The sequence below is a fragment of the Peromyscus californicus genome, unplaced genomic scaffold, assembly GCF_007827085.1.
Source record: "Peromyscus californicus insignis strain IS unplaced genomic scaffold, ASM782708v3 Scaffold_23__1_contigs__length_62951481, whole genome shotgun sequence".
Taxonomy (NCBI): domain Eukaryota; kingdom Metazoa; phylum Chordata; class Mammalia; order Rodentia; family Cricetidae; genus Peromyscus; species Peromyscus californicus.
In genome coordinates, this window is record NW_026294534.1 from 41,741,242 (window position 1) to 41,762,017 (window position 20,776).

Genomic DNA, 20,776 nt, shown 5'->3' on the forward strand with positions numbered 1-20,776 from the left:
ATGGCTTCAAATCTGTCCCGTCACTTACATTTGCTCATTGGAAGGATAAATGTGGACCTCTTATGCTTTCTGAGAGTATTAAAGCCTTTGCACCCCAGAAGTTTCCAATCTAACAAATCCTTTCAGTAACAGATCAATTTCTTCATCATATATACCTCTTGAAGAGCACTGCTACGAGGCAATATTAAAATTATTTGAGAATTATAATGATAAAAGCAAAACAGCATTCAATGAAAATGGGTTGTTTATCTTGTATCCCCAATATGGTCATGATCAAATTATTCCACCAATGTAAATCTTGAAGAAAAACGTATCTAATTGAGAGGAAAAAGTAATATGAGGCAAAACATGTATGTATATATGTCTAAAACAGTCTATGCCAGTACAATTCCCTCTGGAAAGTGTCATATCTTTCTCCAGAATCACAACAGAAATCAATAGAAGTTCATAGCAAACTCTCAAGGGGAGACAGAGCTTTGCAATTACAGTCTTGATATTTATCTTTCTCTTAAAAAGAAATTCAGTGCCTGGGATCATGCTTGAAATGAAAAGCAGTAAATTGATTCAAAGTGTGCTCATTGCCTTATGTTTAATATATAATACTTTTTCGTTTGAGGCCTATGTTTCTTCTCAGTAAAGTAAAGAACTTGAGTCCTATAGTAAATTCTCTGTAATCTCAACCTTCTTTCCTTATTATCATCTCCCAAAAAGATAGCCGAAATTATTTTATGAAAGGTGCTGACAGCATAGTTTCCTTTCCTGTGTAATATTTCCATTGGTCCATCCCACAGCTACAAGGGGCTTCTCATCTTTTATTTATGTCACACACTAATAAAAAGTACATAAGTTATGAGTGAGGCACATCTATTTTTTTTTCCTCAAGAGGGAAATTCCAGTTGAACGGAAAGAAAAATCTTCTAGAAAGTCTCTTCTTATACCTTGAGCACTTAAAAGTTTGCAAATGTGATTGTATAAAATACTAGACATTTGGCATTTGTGACACAATACACAGATGTTTTATTTATTGTTTATTTTAGTGTAAATGTATATGATATATATATATATATACATATAGTGTGTGTGTGTGTGTGTGTGTGTTTGTATGTAAGAGGGCACACAAATCCAGCACTCGTATATTCGTGTGAAAGTTGCAGCATCACCTCAGCTGTCAATCTTTCTCACCTTCAACTTTCTTGTTTCCTACTGGCTCTGCACTCCAGTCTGGCTGGAACCCAAGCTTGCAGGAGATTCCTCTGCACCCGTTTTTCATCACTTGCACGAGGTCTGAGATTATGGACCTTCACCGGCTTATTGACTTCTGTATCAGTTTCAGGAACCAGAATTCGGATCATCAGTCTCGAACAATTACTTTTATCTGCTCACCACCATCCTAACCTGAATAAATATATTTTAGAGATCATAGTATTTCTCTAAATCTATTGCATGGGCTTTTCTGAGAATTATGAAGTATGCTTATTGAAAAGACTGATTTTATTTTTGTCTCTACTTGCAAGCCGTTGGATCAGAATCTCTGAATATAGAGACAGAAATACCCATTAAGAATGCATTGGTAGATCTAATACCCATTCATTTCGAGGGCAACAAAGAGTGGAAGAAAAAAGGCAGCAGACACACTTGATCCATCATGGACAGGATGCTATGAGCAAAGATCAGGGGACGCATGTTTAGAATGTCTCACCCCAGAACCAATGTCCTTCAGATACAGTCCCTTCTCATTTCTTCTACTTTTCTCAGGATTCAGCTCAGCAAAAACTAATGATGCTCAAGTCTGTGTGATTCTTCTTTCAGACTCATATGCTTGCACTACTGTTGTCTGTTTCCTTTCCAGGAATAAATGCTGATTAATCCGAACAATGAACTCAATTCACACATCATACAATTTACCCACCTACAGTGACTTGGAGTATAATGGCAGACATGTTCAGTGCCCCAGAAAGAAATTTTAGATATTGGCACTCCTCTGGGGTTCTGTCATCCACCCCCATTCTCAAACACTAGACAGTCACTAATGGCTTCCTCCTATGCCTTTCCTGGACAAGATGTAAATGCCTTTGGTACAAGATTCACCAAAGCACTAGTGGTTACACTTAATCTATTTATATTCCTGCATCTTAAGGAGACTTGCTGGGTTTCCAGTTTCTGGCACTGTGCCTGGTGTATGAAAAACAATCAATAAATATTGGACTAATTAATAAATATCCTTTTTGGCTCCTTTTCACACTAAGAAGGGCCAAGCTTGTATATGTTGTCATCAACAAATGAAAAAGGCTTTACTCACCAAACTGGGAGTGATGAGTAAAGAGGAAATGGATGGAGTTTGAAAAAAAAATGAAGAAGATGGAAATAAATACCTTCCATGGGAACATCAACCCATCACTAAGGCATCAGTGTTGAGACAGCAGCAATTCGTGAAATTTCCCCTATGATGTACAATAACTGCTACTACTGTCTCTCTCAAAAACCACACTTCTCTGGTTTATGTGTGTCCCCTCTTCCTTCACTACTGCTCATTACCACTAAGATGGCTATTTTCAATTGCTAACTTGACATTGAATTCCCCAGGGAAGGAGTCTCAAGGCGGGGCTCTCTAGATCAGATCGGCCTATGGGTATGTTTGTTAAGGAACTGTCAACATTTCTAATTGATGTAGGAAGATCCAGCCTAGAAATAGGTGACATCATCCTCAGGTGTAGGGACTTGGACTGTATATAAATGAAGAAAGAAAGCTAGTTGAGCACCAGTCATACGTGCTCTGATTTCCCTCTGCTTTTGGCTGTGGATGTGATGGCACCCTATCTCAAGCTGTTGTCACTGTTAAAGTGATAAACTAAGACCTGGGATATTAAAGTAAAATACAGCATTTCTCCCCTTAGTTGCTTGTTGCTAGAGTGCTTTGTCCAGGCACAGACTTAATAACCGGACACCAATGTTCCTGGTTTCCTGGGGCAACCCCTGGCTCGTGTTATACTTCATCGTAGGAATCTTGAGTTGAAAAGAAATATTCAGTTCCATTAAAGTTCAAGTAATTTCTCTTTCATAAGATGAACTTCACAGTAATGTGATTTTGAGCACATTATCAAATAGAATTGCTTACAATTTTAGGCAAAGTGTTGGCCTTTTTAATAGAAGAAGATAAGGAAGGAAATACTCATGAACAGTGTTTACAAAGAAGCATGTAAAAGTAAACAATTTACCCATCTAGAATACCACAAGAGGTATGTGGATTAATGCTTTTTTTTTATTTTGCAACATATCATGTCAAGCCTTCATTCCACTAAATAAAAATCTAAAGCATCCACTAAATGCTGTACATTCTATTGCTGGCTAGGATATGATTCATTTGATTATTTATTCCTCTGCATTAAAATTATTTCCTTTCATATCTTGGCTATTATAAGCAATATAAAAAGTATATATATATATGTTTCTCAGAAATTAGTTGCAATTTCATTAAAATACATTGTATAAGGAAAAAATTAAAAAGTAAAATTATAAAAAGTTTCATAAATATATATATTTCTAAACACTGTGTTCATAAATGCATTTTGGTATTTAGCAATGGGCCTAAAGCAAAGAATATTCTTTGGAGAGTGATGTGTCTAACAGTAAAATAAGTGTTTTGTCATTGTGTATTACAAGTGATCACTGCAAAACAAGTAGACATATTCTAGAACTTTTGTCATCTGTGGCTCATCTCCACCTCTGACCTGAATCCCAAATCCATAAGACATCATTTCTCTCTTTTTTTAAACTTTCTTTTTATTTATTCTTTGTGTCTTTCACATCATGCATCTCGAGCTCATTCATTTCCTTGTCCCTGCATATCCACGCTATGTCAGTGATGCTGCAGAATTCTGAGAAAAGAATTTGCAGAGATCTAATTTTTAGATAATAGTAGAACCATTATACTTAATTGTATTCATTCAGTGATACTTTTTGAAAGTGTATATTTTGATTTTTCTATTAAAATTTAATTTCTTCTTCAAATACTAATGTTAAACAAGTATACAGTGCTAGAATATATAGGATTTTGTATTTCAGTTTTGAAATCTTGTATCTGTTTCTCTATAAGGAACTCTATCTTAGTTTGTTTTAGTTTTTACATTGATATTAAATCTTTGTTACCTTATGCAAATATTGCATATATACATTCTTTCTTTATCATCATATTTCAGAAAGTAAGCCATGAGAGCGAATCTTTATATTTACAGAGGCACAACGTCTCTTTAATGCTGCCAAACAGGTCTTAATTGTTTTACATATTTTTCTTCACAGGCACTTGAAAATTAAAAATGTCAGTAGGATGGTATATGCGATTTACTGAATAGATAGATTAATATTTATAAAATTACTGTCTGTAGTGTTTTCCTTATTTTATCTACCAACAGAAATATTGGTTTTAATAATTGTAGGAAAAACAAATCACATTATCATTCCTAGCTATTTGTATTTTCATATATTTTTTTGATAAGACAATTGTTCTTTATTTACTGAGTTCAAAGACTGTTTCTGGGTAATAGTCACATTCTCATATTTCTTTTAATTAATTAATCATCACATACATATATAAATATCTATGTTCTTAGTATTATACATGTTTCTATAATAATATCACATAAGACTATTCATTTCATTGATATATATTTCTATATACATATATACATGTATCCAGAATTTTATATATATAAATACATATAAATTTGTGAGGATTTTTGTTTGTTTAGTTTTAGCTTGGTTTGTTGTTTCCTTTTGTTTTCTGAGATGGGGTTTCACTGTCAGCCTTAGTTGTCCTGGAACTCACCTTGTAGACCATGCTGGCCTCAAACTCAGAGTTCCACCAGCCTCTGCTTCTTGAGTGCTGGGATTAAAGGTGTACCACCACACCAGGCTTTCTGGTTATATTTTTAAATTGTTCAATAGTATAATTCATTCACTATACTCTTAACAATTAAATGTGTAAAATTTGACATTACATAATTGTACATTTTTGTGTACAAATACAAAATTTATATAGCGCATATGTGAGTGGTATTTTTTTATGTATGTTTGTAGGACTTGTGTGTGTGTGTGTGTGTGTGTGTGTGTGTGTGTGTGTGAGAGATAGAGAGAGAGAGAGAGAGAGAGAGAGAGAGAGAGAGAGAGAGAGAGAGAGAGAGAGGTGAGAGAGAGACAGACAGAGAGACAGAGAGAACTGAAATGTGTGGAGAGAGAGGTTGGCATCATTTTCTTCTTCAATCACTTCCCAGCTTAGTTTTTGAAGCAAGTTTTCTCATTGAATGTCTAGCTTGCTGATTCTGCTAGTTTGCCTGGCCAGCAATCCCCAGGGATCCTCTTGTCTCTCCAGCACTGACTTTACATGTGCACACTACTGGAAACAGCTTTTATATAAAGAGTACTGGGGTAAAACTCAGGTCCACATGCTTGTGCGGGAAGCACTTTGGTGACTGAACTGTATTTACAGCCCTAGTGTTTGCTAAACAGTTTACAATTGTGTTTTACTTTCTTTACTTGTTTTTAGTTCTGTCTAAATGTGTTTATATTATTTGTAATCCACATAATAGGCTGTTATTAATGTTTCATATTTCAATGACTGTTATTAGTGTTTATTGTCTCTCTGCATGTATATATAGCACATTATATATAGGATTATTTTCCTGAAGCTCGTGTTGGTTAGCTTGTACAGCACAAATTTTAACACTTGTGTACTGAATGATATAATATTGATTCTGTCAATAAAATCATTCTAATTACATCTTAATCATTATGAATTAATGCATTATGAACAAGATATAGTATGATAAACACTACTCTTGATTTAACTTTTTCCTTATTCTTTCAGTAATTGTATACTATTTTAATTCTATCATCATCATATTTTAAGATGATAATGTAAGCAAATGAATAACTTTTAGGATTTAAAGAAAAAAACCTAGACTGTGATAAAACACCCTTAATTTCCCAATACTTTTAGAAAAAAACACACTCATTTAAAATTTTACATATTTGGGATATGTTTTAAGTGTATAAATTTCACAATAAAATTGAAATCTGCATATCATAGTGGTAATAAAAGACTACAAAAGATTGGATTCTTTATATGTTATTCTTCCAAACACTAAAGAATTATAAAAATTATTTATATTTAATTTTCATGTTAGTTTCTAATATTGTTTTGCAAAAAATATACCTACCTTGCTAATGAGAGAATGTATAAACTTAGTGCATTCAACACATATCATAAATTCATATATAAAAATTTGAGTAACTCTACCTATTATGTCTGCCTCTCTTGTAGAGTGAAGCAATGAGAAATGAAAGAAACTACAACAAACATAAATAAGAACTTCCTGTGCAAAAAGAAAAAAAAATGTGCCCAGTCACATGGTCCTACAGAACCGATTAACATGAAATGTGTGCCAAGTGCCTGTCGTGTGCTTGTGGCCATCCTCTGAAGAGCGGCAGGGGAGAACCATTGCATTCACAATGGAAGGTTTTTCATACAGCACGACCAGGAAATAGTGTTCTTTTCAAGACTAACAATACATTTTTTTCTTTGAAATGACAAATTGAGCCCTAAGAAAATAAACAGCATCTTCAAGTTTATAATATTAGTAACTCCAGAAGAAAGATTCAACTCAGTCGGGTTTTAGTTTTTGGCCTCTGCTTTCTCTATCCAATACATGTAAAAGATTGGAGGAAAGAGCCCCGTCACATCAGAAACAACTGAAGCTTTCACAGCCTCAAAAATTCCCAATGGAATTGGCATTAGTTCAACTTGACCCTCAGAAAAGTATTCTTGTCCTCGGTAGAGGACTGATTATATGTTGCAGACTCGAATTGTGTTTGTGGTTCCATCTATCCCTAAGTTGTTTAATTGGCTTCATTCCCTGACTCAGTTTTCTCTAATACCTCAGATGTCTGATACAGAGGTGCAACCCTCTCGGTCAGTGTATCCCTCTTTTGTGTCGGTTACTGAGGCAATTTCGGGAGGTTATCCGGTCTCAAATGGTGTATTCAAAAGGAATGTTTTGTGTTCCACCAAGGTCAAACTTCTCGACTGTGGAGGACTTCATAGTGCCTCCATCTTGTCCTCAAATCCTGACCTCCTGAACTGAGGAATGTGACTTTAACGATTTTGCACATGCAAACAAGCTAAGGATGTTGAGATGAGCTCATCTTGGATTTAGGATGAACAATAAATCCTCTGACCTGCGATTCAATAAATGTAAAGGGAGAGAGGTTTAACACAAGCTTGCAAAGTAAAGGAAACACAGAAGTGAAGGGCAAATGATGATGGAAGAAGAGACTAAACCACACAGATTCAAGGCATAGAACATGAATTCCAGATAGGAGAGCACCATGAAAATGTCTGTCTTGGAATTTCCAGAAAGAACCAATCTGCCAATAGCCTATGTTGAATTTCTAGCTTTCAGTGCTTCAAGCAAACACATCCCTGATCTCTTAAGGAACCCGGTTTATGTAATTCTTTAAGGTTGCACTAAGAAGCTAATAAAGCCTCCATTCCTGTCACTCTCTTTTTTTTCTTTTTTTTCCCCGGTGCTTTGATCTCCTTCAAAGCAGTCACCATTCTCTCCCACATCTCCCAAAGATGTAATCAAGAATTTCTTGTGATTAACTTCTCAATTAACTGAAACAAGGAAGTGGAGTCTGAACACCTGAAGAAAAAATGTCAAAATTATATAAATGTTAGGTGCCAGGAAAATACCTTCGTCTTTTACAAGTAGACCCACAGGGTCTACAACAAGGCTGCCTCACTCTTGATCGGTTTTGAAGCAATAGAAAACAAAGGAGTTGGAATGACCACTTGTGAGAAAGTGGCCTGCTAATCAAGCACAGCTGGAGAGGAAGAGAAGCCTAATGAGACCAAGGAGTACAAAGATGTCTTGCTTAATATGGCACACACAATGCTATCCAAATAAAGTTGTGTTTAAATTTAAAGATTTATATTTTCTTTGTTTGTATCAATGAAACAAGTTATTTTGAATGACCTTTCCTTGTGTTCATACAGCATCTGCAGTATCTATTTTTAACCATTCTCTATATTACAAAGTTCTAACATCCATTGTAATCTGTATAAATACCATATAGAAAACTCTCTCTGATACCAATATCGTATTTAATTTGCACACAAAGTCCTAATTCTGTAAGGACATATCATGCTGAAAAACCTATGACTATTCGAAAGATCGTGATCACATCAGGACTTACTAAAAGTAATAACGTTTGTGACCACCATAAGGACAGGTTATTGTCCTTATTGAGCCAAGTTAAGTCTCAGTTAAGGGCACTGTGACTGGTAGCCTTATCACTGAAGGTTACATTGAAGATGATCAAAAGGACAAGTGGGAGCCTGTGACCAGTCCTTAAGCAGAGTTCAGCCAGGTGTGAACTTCCAGGAAATAAAGGTAAGAAGCTGAAGTTTAAAAAGGAAATGCAATTTTGGAAGATCAAGTTTGTTCAGCTCTGTTGGATAAGAACACAGAATGAGAAAATACTCTGCATGCTTTTATGGCCTGAACATTTAATTTTACCAAGTGGCAACTAATACTAATTTGTGTTATTTTCTTTAAGTACAGTAAACTGTAAGAGACAGTAGATGCAAAGAGCAATCCTATTTTTAAGACAAAGGCTAAGTAAAAAGGACAGCGAACATGAAGATTAAGGATTTAAGTCACAAGTGCCTAGGATCCTGAAAGGTCCTAATCCACTCTTACCTGATCCTTCTACTGTGTGCACTGGGAACTTTACATGACTTGTTGACTCTGTAAAAGAATAGCAGGCCGGCCGGGAGGTGGTGGCACACACCTTTAATCCCAGGACTCGGGAGGCAGAGGGAGGCAGATTTTTGTGAGTTCGAGGCCAGCCTGGTCTAGAGAGTGAGATCTAGGAAAGGCGCAAAGCTGCGCAGAGAAACCCTGTCTCAAAAAACAAAAACAAAACAAAACAAACAAACAAACAAACAAAAAGAATAGCAGGCAATCAGCATCCTCACACTGTGGTTAATAGGGAATGTAATGTTGAAAGTTTTGTCTTGAGTTTTCCTGTTTACATCGAGGTATTCCCACAAACAATTTAAGCATGCATGTTTAAACAAGAACTGAAGCAATGCCTTCTGGGGAGACAAAGCATTCACTTGTGGACTGAGAAGAAGAGAAGCAAGCTCCGCAGGAGAAGAAAAGATGATTTTGAGACCCTCTCCATAGATAACGAGGCTCCAGTAGCCATAGTAGTCAGAACAGAGTCAGCAGAAAATGCCAACCTAACCTGTGAGTTCCTTTCACCTGTAGAGAAACATCGAGGTATAAAGAAAATACATGGTATGAGGAGTATATTTTAAGATTCAGCTATGAGGAGCAGTTTCAATAGGCAGAACCCACAGAGAAGCTGGGCACAGTGGCACCTTGAAACACAGTGCTGGCAGGCATCGATAGGTGGAGACCCAGGAGTTCCTGGCTAGTCTGATTAGGCACAACAGTGACCCCAGGTTCACAAAGAGTTGCTGTGTCAAAAATCTAAGAGACAGAGTGAAAAGAGACCCTTGCATAGTCCCATGCACATACACGCATAGGGTATAACACACTATAACACACGTGTGCACAGACACACAGAACACTAGTATTAACAAAAATGATATATCGTTGTTTCATATTCAACTATATTTAAGTTGCATGCACTATACATTTACAGGCAATGATAAATTTTGATAAAAATCTTTATTCATGAGTGAACTGCGTATTTGTCTACACACAAAAAATATGTGTATACCAATTCTTTTCACAGTAAAATATGGCATACAATAGTGAAATAGTTACTGATGTTCATTACAAAATGTATGACTACGAAATTGTACAACAAAGTCTGAAGGATTGTTACTTTGCATGGTAGTTTGAGTACAAATAAACGGCTTCAGTACAGTTAAACGGCTCTATCATTAAGTATTATGAGAATACCGGTTTGAGGTAGGTGTCACACGGCGTCACATGGTGATAATCATGTAATATAAAATAGTGTGTACTACTATATATTACTTTTTTAACCCCAGAGCAGAAGAACCAAGGATAAAATAGTGTGGGATAACAATGTTTTGCAAGCACTGTGAAATATCACTTGTTTTATATATGAGGAAATTAGAAATAAGAAAATGTAAATAACTTATAAAAGATCACATAAGCTTTGAGTAAAAGTCAGATCTCACATTATAACAGTATTTGGTATTACGGTAAAAAGCAGAAACTCTTTTTTCTTTTCAGGGAACAACTAGTTTAAGAGCCAATCACAATAGTATGGGGATTCTATTTTTACTAAAAATCATTTTTCAAAAGACTGCATTATTAACCAGGTGAGAAATAATATACCATTGCAAATACCCTCTCCTGTAGTGTTTTTGTTTTTTTTTAGAATTTATCTTAAAGACATGTTTTGGAGATCAAAAAAGTCATGAACAAAACTTAGAATGCATTTAGTTTCTTTTCTAATATCAGCAGGTTACTTCAAAATCTGTAGTGGAGAGGTTTTTAAAACTATGGACCACTAAATCTGTACAGTGACCAAACATGCAGCCATGAAAATGATGATGTGAGAAATACAATTAATAACAGGAGATTTGATTTTGATTGTTACAAGTTTTTTCAGAACGTCATGTTAATATAGAGTTGTGAAAAAAAAAGATGTCTCTCATTCATTTTATTCTACATCTCTGTGCTTTATATTTTGTGCTTCTGATTTTCTATATTATTATTCTTAGGAACTATTTCAAGAACCAGTAAGTATCTCACTGCCAATCTTTACATTGAGAATTGATTCTTAGATCCCACAGATTAGAAGGAGAGATCTTTGTCCCTATTTTCTCTCTGATATCCACAAGTCGTGTCTGGACAGCGGATCCACCTCCCAAACATCTTACAAACATAAACCAATTAGGTTCAAAAATATTCAAAATGAACCATTTAAAATTCAAAACTGGGAATTTAGAAACTGTAATTTTATCATATATATAATGAAATACTGAATAGTGATTTTAATGAATAAATTTGTCCTAAATGCAGGAAAGAGACGAAAATAGTCCTTAGAACAGTGAATGTAGAGAATCGAAATATGCACAATGTACATGTAGTGGACTTTAAGGGATGGCACAAGCTAAAATTTACTGTTTTGTTCAATAATTATACATTATGTTAGTTTATACTTATCTGTTCACTTACTTTCTAATGTATGTGTGGGTGTGGGTGTGTGAATGTCCTAGGAAGCATGTGGAGGTCAGAATACAACATTTGATAATACGATTTTCTTTTCAACCAGTTGTGTTCTGGCGTAAAACTCAGTTCATCAAGAATGGTAACAAGTATCTTTACCTAGTAGTCCCCTGCCCTGGCTCCTGTGAATATATGTTTCTATGTATATTTGCATTCTGTGAAGACCAATGGTGAAGAATAACGCGAATATTTTTGAAGCATATTCATCTTTATTTTTACTTTTCTTTTGGTTGTTCCTTCAGTGAATTTTCTCCTATTTATATTGTTTCTTGGTTTTTGTTCTTTGGTTGCGCAGTGTGTGTGTGTGTGTGTGTGTGTGTGTGTGTGTGTGTGTGTGTGTGTGTAGTTTGCACAAGTGCACTCTTCTAAGTGAGACTGCCAAAGCCAGGGAGGATACCCTCAGATGTCTATCCTTTTCTGCTGTGTGGCCTTGACACAGGGTCTCTCATTTAGCCTGAAGCTAGCTGTTTTATCCCCCCGGGGGGGGGGGGAGGGTGACTGGTGAAAAATACCCCCAAAATCCCTTTCTAGGCACACAGGGGGTTACAGGCATACACAGCCACAAATAACCTTTTTTTTTTTTTCATGGATTCCAGGTCTCTCACCTTTTGCTTGCATGTCGAATGATTTTCCACAATGAGCAGTTTTCCCAGCCCTTAATGCTATTCTAATAATAAAGGATATTCATGAGCACGTGTCTCAAACCTTTAATCTCCACACTTCAGAGACTAAGGAAGAAACACTACATCCAGTTTCAGGCCAGTATGGCTGACGGACAGATTCGGTCTCAATATCCTTAAATAGATAGGTAGATGATAGATAGATAGATACATAGAGATAGATAGATAGATAGATAGATAGATAGATAGATAGATAGATAGACAGACAGACAGATAGACGATACATAGCTGAATGTAACTTCACTGAAAGCTTTGTCCTCATAAGTTTTGGAAGTATTTTTTTTTTTTATTTCCTTTAGGGTGCATGGGACCTTTCTTCAGTTGTTGCTGATCGACACACTTAATAATGTACTATTTTAGTAACTTTGATCCTATGGGCTTGGTTTACAATATGCGTCCTTGCAACGATAATTAGATCTAGGATTGATGGCTTTTCTTAGCAGCAACATGCACATAGGAATGAAACAGATTACACAATACATCAGTGTATGAAATTGAAATAAAAATTTAACAATCCAGAGCCTGGATTTTGCTGGAAAACTCAAATAACAATTTTTCTTGAAGTCGGTTCGTAAGAATAAGCATATTGCTTTCAGCATACCTTGTGAGTATGTCTTATTTTTAGTATGCTCTGCTAATGCTATCAACCGCTTATACAAAATCAAGATTAGAACAGTAGCACTCTGCTGCCTTCCCTGGAGGGTACTACTCTGAGGAGTGTTATCAAACTTTTCTTTTGGATTCTGGTTTTGTTTGTGTGTATCTTATGCACATTTGAAACATTCAGTCCTTAACCGTTGTTAACACTGTCAGTGTGAGCTGGCTGTTTCTCTGGGAGTCTATTTTGTTCTTTTTGGTACAGATTGCTTATGTCTAGCTGTGTCTCCTAATAAAAAGCCTTCTGATCCATTATCTCTTGACCTTTTTCTGCTTTTTACATTGTGAGAATGTTGAGATGTCTTCCTATTATTTTTCACTAAAAGCACATAATGTACTGAAAGTTTTTATACTTTATTCATATCTTTAAAAATGTTTTCTGACAGGTCTCAGTAAAATATTTACAAATATTACTGTCAATATATAGTTAATTAGGAGATGTGAAAAATCTTGAAATAGGTTTTGTTTGTTTTCCAGTTTAGTACTACAGTATTAATCACAAAGTAACTCCAAATAAAACTAAATAAAATGAGATGACCATTATCTATTTAAAAAACATTCAAACACATAACAACAGACTTACTGTAAATTCTTCATAAGAAACATCATCAAAGCATTTAGATTGCAATTTTATGTACAATTTATACTAAACCTGATTGAAGGAACTAAATTTTATTTATTTTTTCTTTCAAGACAGGATCAGTATTTTGTCTTAATACTGTTTGGTACATTAAAATTATTATTTAAATATATAAAAGCATTTCAAATTTTAAAACAGAAAAAGAACTGCAAACTATCGTTTTCTATAAATGTTAGCTGAAGTGCATATTTAGAAATAAACTCATAAATAAATATCTATTATTAGTTGGATAGTAATTGAAAAAATATAACTGAAAAATATTAAAATACAAGCTTATTATTGAAATTAATTTTGCCTCCATTTCATTCTACTTTTCTTTATAAATCTATGTTGACACTTCTTGAGATTGCGTTACTCATATTCATCTTCTTGAACGCTATTGTTTTTAGGTATGGAAGACAATAATTTAATTTTTGTTTTCTTCTTCTTTACAATTAATTTTGGTTCACTGTTTTAAAGGATAAAATTGAGGAAACATCAACTTTGATTTAAATAGTATTAACAGGTTCCTTGCATACAGAGATTAAAACATATCACTGACGCATGCTTATATAAATTTAATGAACTTTCAAATTTAATGTTGGAGTTAGCAATAGATTTCAAGCAATGAGTAGCAAATTGGGATGGAAATGATGATTATGTTTTTGAGAGAAAAAAACAAAGTTCAAAGTACTGTCGAGTGGGAAAGCATCTCAAACAATGGTTAATGCTAATTGCATATGTAAGAATTTTATTCAAATAATTTTAGAAAATACACTTTAAGAACGGGGATTCAGCCATAAAATGAAGTTGCTAATAATAAATAGTATATTATTTCACTTGAATTTATCAAGTTAAACATTGCATTTCAAAAAATGTATTGTAAGAGTCATGATAAATAACTTCCTAAGCATAAACAGCCGTACAATGAAGTTGGTAGTGATAAATAGTATAGAATTTTACTTGAACTTATCAAGTTAAACAATTGCACTTCAAAAAATGTATTATGAGAGGCATGATAAATAACTTGCTAAGCATAAACAGGTTTAGGTCTTTTATTATAGGAAAGATATACAATATAAATGATATATGCAGAATAGAAATTTATATTTTGAAAGCCATTGTGTGTGAATAACAGTAAAGAAGGGATAATAGTTCAGTTTATTCAATATTACCTCAAATGAATCTATTACTAAAAGAATTAGTAAGTATCACATAAAACTAAAATAGCTAAAGCTCTAATGTAATAAAAGAAGTGTTCACCATCAGAAGACCAATATTCTGAATGTGTTACTGGTTTAAATTTTCTTTGAATATTTGATCCTAAATAAAAAAATAGCAATGTATTGATTTTAATTATTCGATGATAAGAAGGAATCAAGATAACAGAGATTCCTTTTATTTCAAGGGCACAGATTCTGACATGTACAGTTTAAGTAATTATTATTGAACTTCTGGTAGTTTTTAACTTAGTGTGAAATAGTTCAGAAATAGACTTATTTAGGGCAGGTAAACCGGTTAGCATGATTGCTTACCTCATCGTTTCTGTTTAACCTTCTGATCCCTGTTCAACAAGTCATACTTACACTGAGACTATTTTATTCTACTAAAAGCATGTGGAAAGTAATAAAGATAATTAAACACATATACATGAATCACATTTATCATTTATAGTTCTCAAATTTGCTGAAAACTTTTTATTGTATACAGTCACAGACCTAAAATCATCATCCAAATAGAACTGATTTCTAAAATTTACATCACCAAGCTTTACTTAAACCTAATAAAAATTAGCTATTCACTTCTTGATGATTTCATCATATAACTGCTAATATATATCTTTTAAATGTGTAATATGATCCTATTTTCTTTAGTGAGCACATCTTGAACAATGGATTGAGCTATTCAGAAATATTGAAACAATGCATTTACTAATGAGTATTTATGACCATAATTAAGTGATTATTTTTTCCAGATTTTTATAAACACTATAAAAGAAAAAATATTCAGAATATTGTAGTCATGAAGCAGAGAGAACATGTGTAGGACGTGAAGGGTCCTACCTTCCTTTCCTTGTTCTCACATAATCTTGATTGCCAGGTGGTATTTTCTGATTTAACATGTTAGTGGTCATGACTATTTGGGGGCTATATGAAATCAAAACAATGATTTTAAATATATCTTATTTTCACAGTAATATCCTAAGTCTAATATCTGTAATATGATCATATTGATCAGTAATTACTATGAAAGAAAGCCCAGTTCAAGACCCAGCAGGAATCCTTACTAGGCAAGAGAGCTAACTGTGATTGCAGTATGATTCAGATCTGTGACAGAATTACTTAGCAAAGTAGCCAGAGTTTGTGGAAGCAAGTCAGCCTGAACTTTTCAAGCACCATCATTTAGTCTTTCAATGTCACAAAAGGCTTCTTTACTTTCGATGCACAGTCCCGAGACCTGGTTGCACTATCCACAACTTCTAAAATATTCATACATATTAATAGAAAATAATGTTGATGTTTTGAGGCTTTCTTAGAGCAATCAAAATCATTAAAAAATATAAATAAGTACTAGTTAGGCGACTGCTTCCTTTAATATTATCATGTAGTGACCTCTTCTCTCTTGTGTTTTTTTTTCTAATTATGCCTCTTCATGCTTTTGGAACTAACTTCCTGGAAAGAATGTCTATAAAACCACAGTTATTATAACAGTTCAGAACTGGAATTCTGCTAAATACTTCCTTTTCACTAATTTGATATCAAAAATTTCTTCATTAATGAATTTTAAATGATTCTGCAAATATGGAATGTAGCTTTACCTTGCTATTAAAAAAAAGTTTCCTGGTTGTTTCTAAATTTTTTTATCTCTAAATTACATTATAAGTGACTCATGTAATAAGATGTTTACAAAGAATACCAGAAAATTTATTTTATTTGACTGAAAGGCAGGACGTAAGATCATATATCTATGGACAAATGCCTACAAATATATAGGTAGAACTACACAATCACCCACAGAAAAAATTCTTGAGGATCCTGGGACTTCAAAGAGAATTTTGAAAGATCAGTGAAATATAATCTATCATGACATACTAAATAGGTCAAAGTGTATTTGTATTAGAAATCTATAGATTAATGTATAAGCATAAAAATTTGCAAATAAAATATTCACTTTAACATATGAAAATATATGTAAATGCATATACCTGTATGAAAAATTAAGTAGTAGACTTTTACACAAGAAAATATAGGTTGAAATATTTTCTTAAACCTAAAAGTACCTGTGACAACTATATCATGAGCTTAAATATTTAATTATACTAATGATAAAATTTGGAAATATTTGAAGTAAATCTTGGGATCTTTATCATTCCTGCTAAGATTTCTACTCCAAGATATATTTGTAATTTGTAAATTTCTGCTTATGTCTAGTGTAAGTTTTATTTTGATATCACAGTGTTTTTCTTATATACATTTCTGAAACGTGTTTAAAGAAATAATAGGATTCACATGCCTCTGAAATATTCACACTCTGTATTTATGTGCATTTTCTGAAAATTGTAAGTGAAAGCCATGCCCACTTAGAATTTATACCACAGATAAATCCAACAGGAAAGTGATGAGACAGAAATTAAAGATAAAAGGTTCCAACTTCGGCTTCCTCTTCACTGACTGATAAAGTTGTTTTTTCTCCTTGAGTAAAATGTAGTGGAGAGGACCCAGACACCGTTGCCTTTTCACAATCTTTCAATCTCCCTCTGTGTTTATGAAAAAATTAATTCAGTTCAAATATTTTTAAGTCTAAGCTCACTAGCTACATTCCACGTTGCTTGAAGATATTTACTTCATATGGCTAAGGTGGGCTGAAGCTGTCAAGAAATGGAATGACAATGTAACTCATACATAAAATGAATCAAAGTGAATTTAAAAGTCAAACTTGGTGATGCCCCCGGTCCAATTGTCATCCTCAGGGTTGCTTTAATTTTAGAAAGTATTTAACAGATATCCATGTATGATTGTTGTGTTTTTCAAATAAAAATTAAAAATTAAGCTATTTCCCAATTTTTTTCAGTGTAGCCCTGGCTTGTTGTAAGTGTCCCAATACAAGCTAACTACATATGTGTTTTATGTATTCTATATGTATACCCATATCCAGAATGTGTGCATTTAGTAATCCACTAACTTTCCCATAAACATGAAGTTAACTTCTGTAGTGTTACTAGTCTACTGTATGAAGAAGGTACTAAGACATGACTTTTCAAAAACTTGTGAAACATCATCTACTTACAAGATGATTGTGGTATCAGTTTTATCAAAATTCCATTAATAGTGAAGATGCAGATAAACATAGGCGCATCCGGCTTTCTTGGAAGATAATCATGAAAATAGTAAAATCATATATGGCCATTAAACCTATTTAGCTAAATGAACACTGTGTTGCTAGCTGACTTTAAAATTTCCAGTAAGAGTTACCATATTTATGTAATTTAACAGGTTTAGTAATTATCAGAAATTAAATTTTTCAGCACCTTTCTCTGAAGTCCCCATATTCTTTGCTGTGTGAGAGGCATAAATTTGAGATAGTTTGTTTAAAAATATCTATAATCATTGTATCTGTGTAGTGAGAACCGGGATAAAATTAGATTCTTCACAAAGCTAGCCACATTATTAATTGAATTCCAAGCCCTCTTGATACTGTGTGAATCTATCAGAAATAGAGTTTCAAGAATGCACAGTTAGGGGCTGTTCAACTATCTGATGACTTAGAACACAATCACATGTATTTTAAGACACACACAAACGCATGAGGGGAAAGTACAATATAATTCAAATGATTGCTTGTACTAATTTTCCAAAAGTGTCATGCCTATCTCTGTGTTCCTTAAAAATATTTTATATAAATAAATCTGTAACATTTTAATTACCAAATTATGATACTAATAAGACTAAATTGGTATTGTTTAGACTACTTTGACACAAAGCTGTACCACGTTGTAGTCTACAGGAAAACCCAGGGACTGGAAAGATACTTCCTGTGGTGGAGTTGATTAAAAATAAGATCTAACATTGGGTACAATGGCTCTTGATGCAACTTAAGCCTTTTCTGCTCTACCTGTAAAATGGGCAGTGCATTTATCTCTCAACTGTATAATTATTTTCTCAGATGCATCACTTGGGATAAAGTTTTAAAATATATGTAGGAAAGCAGATATCTCTCCAAATTATTATTGCTATCATAATTGTTGGCATAAAGACACTAAACAGTTCCTTTGGGATAGATACACTTGTTGTCTTATTTGAAGACTTTTAGGGTCTAAATTTTATGTAAATGTTTTTATAACTATTTCAGAGAATATAATTTTATATAATTCTAGAGAAAGAGGAACATTTATTCTAAAAAAATCACTTCAAAGTTCTGTTAACTTTATTCAACTATTTGGGGAAATAACTATGCTTCTCCATCTTAAGTTTACAAAACAAAAATGTGTTGCATTCAACCTGATAATGTTTACTTACTTTCAGATACAAGTTTGCACACACATTTGCGCGTACATACACACACACACACACACACACACACACACACACACACACACACGGTCATTAAAACAATTGCACATTGGCTTTACTCACGCCATGGCAAAAAAAAAAATACATTGTTTTTAATGGAGCTCTTATTCGCCATGATCTATCACCATGGATGTAGCTGATAGTTTTATGTGAACAGATCCAAGTGTACTTTAATTTATTAAAAAAAAAACTCATTAGAAATGTTTTATGAAAGCTAAAAAGTGCTTACAAGAACTGAAATTTTGAGAGTTATACTTTAGTCATGTTTCAGTTCATATGTCATTTTTTCAAAGATAACAGAAAATTCAGTGTTGCTGATAAAGCAAACTCCACACACATTTTTTTTTTCCATCAACGTGATTAAATCGGTATAAATGAGCGTTAGATTTGTTTTAGGACCGTTTTCCATTGCTCCATCTGCTGGATGTGACTGCATCTCCTGCAGCAAGTGGGGACCCCTCAAACTAACGTGAATTAATTCAGCAGGTGGCTTCAGAAGGCTCCAGAACGTTGCTTGTGAAACTTATAATGACTTTTACATTCTTTTGTTCAATAAGAGTTCCTATTTTAATGTAAGGGCAAAGGGGAATGGGGCAAAACAGACTCTAATCTCAGGGAAGATACAGTTTGCAGTAGATGAAGTATTAAAGACAAGAGAAGGGCTTCTCTGCTGGTTTGAACACTATTCTTACCATTCTGTTTGTATTGGTATTTATATGACAGGTCCTAAAGCCTTCCTCCTAACCTAGAAATGGAAATCATATGCAAAATAACTTTTAGAAACATTTAAAGGGGGCATCCAGGAAACATAAATATCACAAAAGGCAATCATGACTCTCAACAGAATTGACCAAGTTATAGGGTATCATTTGCTTACTGACCCCGCAGCGTCTATGCAGGCAGCTCTTGAGTCGCACTCTTGGACAAGGCAGCCCCAGTTTTCCGCCTTCTCCCAGTCACACAGACCGGACAACATGCAGCTGCTGCCGCCAGCCAAACCTCTTTCACGGCCACCACCGCTGCTGCTGCTGCTTCAAAACCGTGGCTGCTGCTGCTGCAAAGAAAGGGTTACTCCTCCCTGGGAGTCAAGTGGCTGCAAACTTCCCCTGTTTTACATGTACGTTTTCCTGCAAACTTGTAAGCCCTTTCCTGCAGAAGGGCCAAGGAAACCCTTCACAAGCATCACAGTCAATAGCATCATAACCGACACCCCCCAGAAGGTAAGACCTGCGATTCTATCCGAAAGGCAATCTTCATCCAGATGGGAAGCACCTCTTCCAGCATCAACTGCCCCACGCTCGGTTCCTATCAGCAAATTTACCCGTGCCAGCAGTCACCACTGCTACCAGCGAGTGTGAAGGTGGAGGTAAAGTTTGACGAATGGTGGCCACCCCTGGCAGGGAAAGGATCTAGACATCTACCTACCCACGAGGGCTGGGCGACAGGAGATGCCTGTAGGAAAAGTGTCACGTACCTTTCTCCGGTTGCCGGGCTCCAAGCTCAGGACCCCGTGAGTCTGCGATGTGGCGGGGCGAGCGTCCAGCCCTGGCCGCGGGCTCCCTTCCGGGGGTGACCGGAGCCGCCTCCGCCGCTGCGCCCGGGCGCGGGGCCGAGCCGCCTGCGACGCGCCAAGGGCGCCGGGCACTGCCAGTCACTTGGCCCAGAGAAGTTGGGCAGAGCCTCCGTGGCGAGCCTCGGCCACCCGGGAGAGCAACACGTTTAGTTTGAACTTTCCAGCTCCAGTCCCAGCGAATACACACTCAACGCACACACACGCGCGCTCCGAGAGCCTGTCACAGGCGAGCGGACTGGCACCCGTGGCTCTCTGGCCGCGTCTTTCTCTCTCCCTCGCTCTTATTGGCGCGGAGGTTATTGTTTTATTTATTTATTTCCTCCTCTTGGCTCCATCCCCCGCCCCTCATCTCCCGCCCTGCCTTCTCCTCCTCCCCCTCCTCC

At 35.1% G+C, this 20,776-nt stretch overlaps 1 protein-coding gene across 1 annotated transcript in view; it reads right to left on the reverse strand.

Moving 5' to 3' along the window:
* Positions 1-20,403, reverse strand: part of Tenm3 (teneurin transmembrane protein 3) — a 2,633,929-nt gene extending 2,613,526 nt beyond the window's left edge. The window contains 1 exon segment of the mRNA XM_052752285.1: positions 20,295-20,403. The gene's annotated coding sequence lies outside the window, so the exon portion shown is untranslated.
* Between the last annotated feature and the right edge of the window lie 373 nt (positions 20,404-20,776).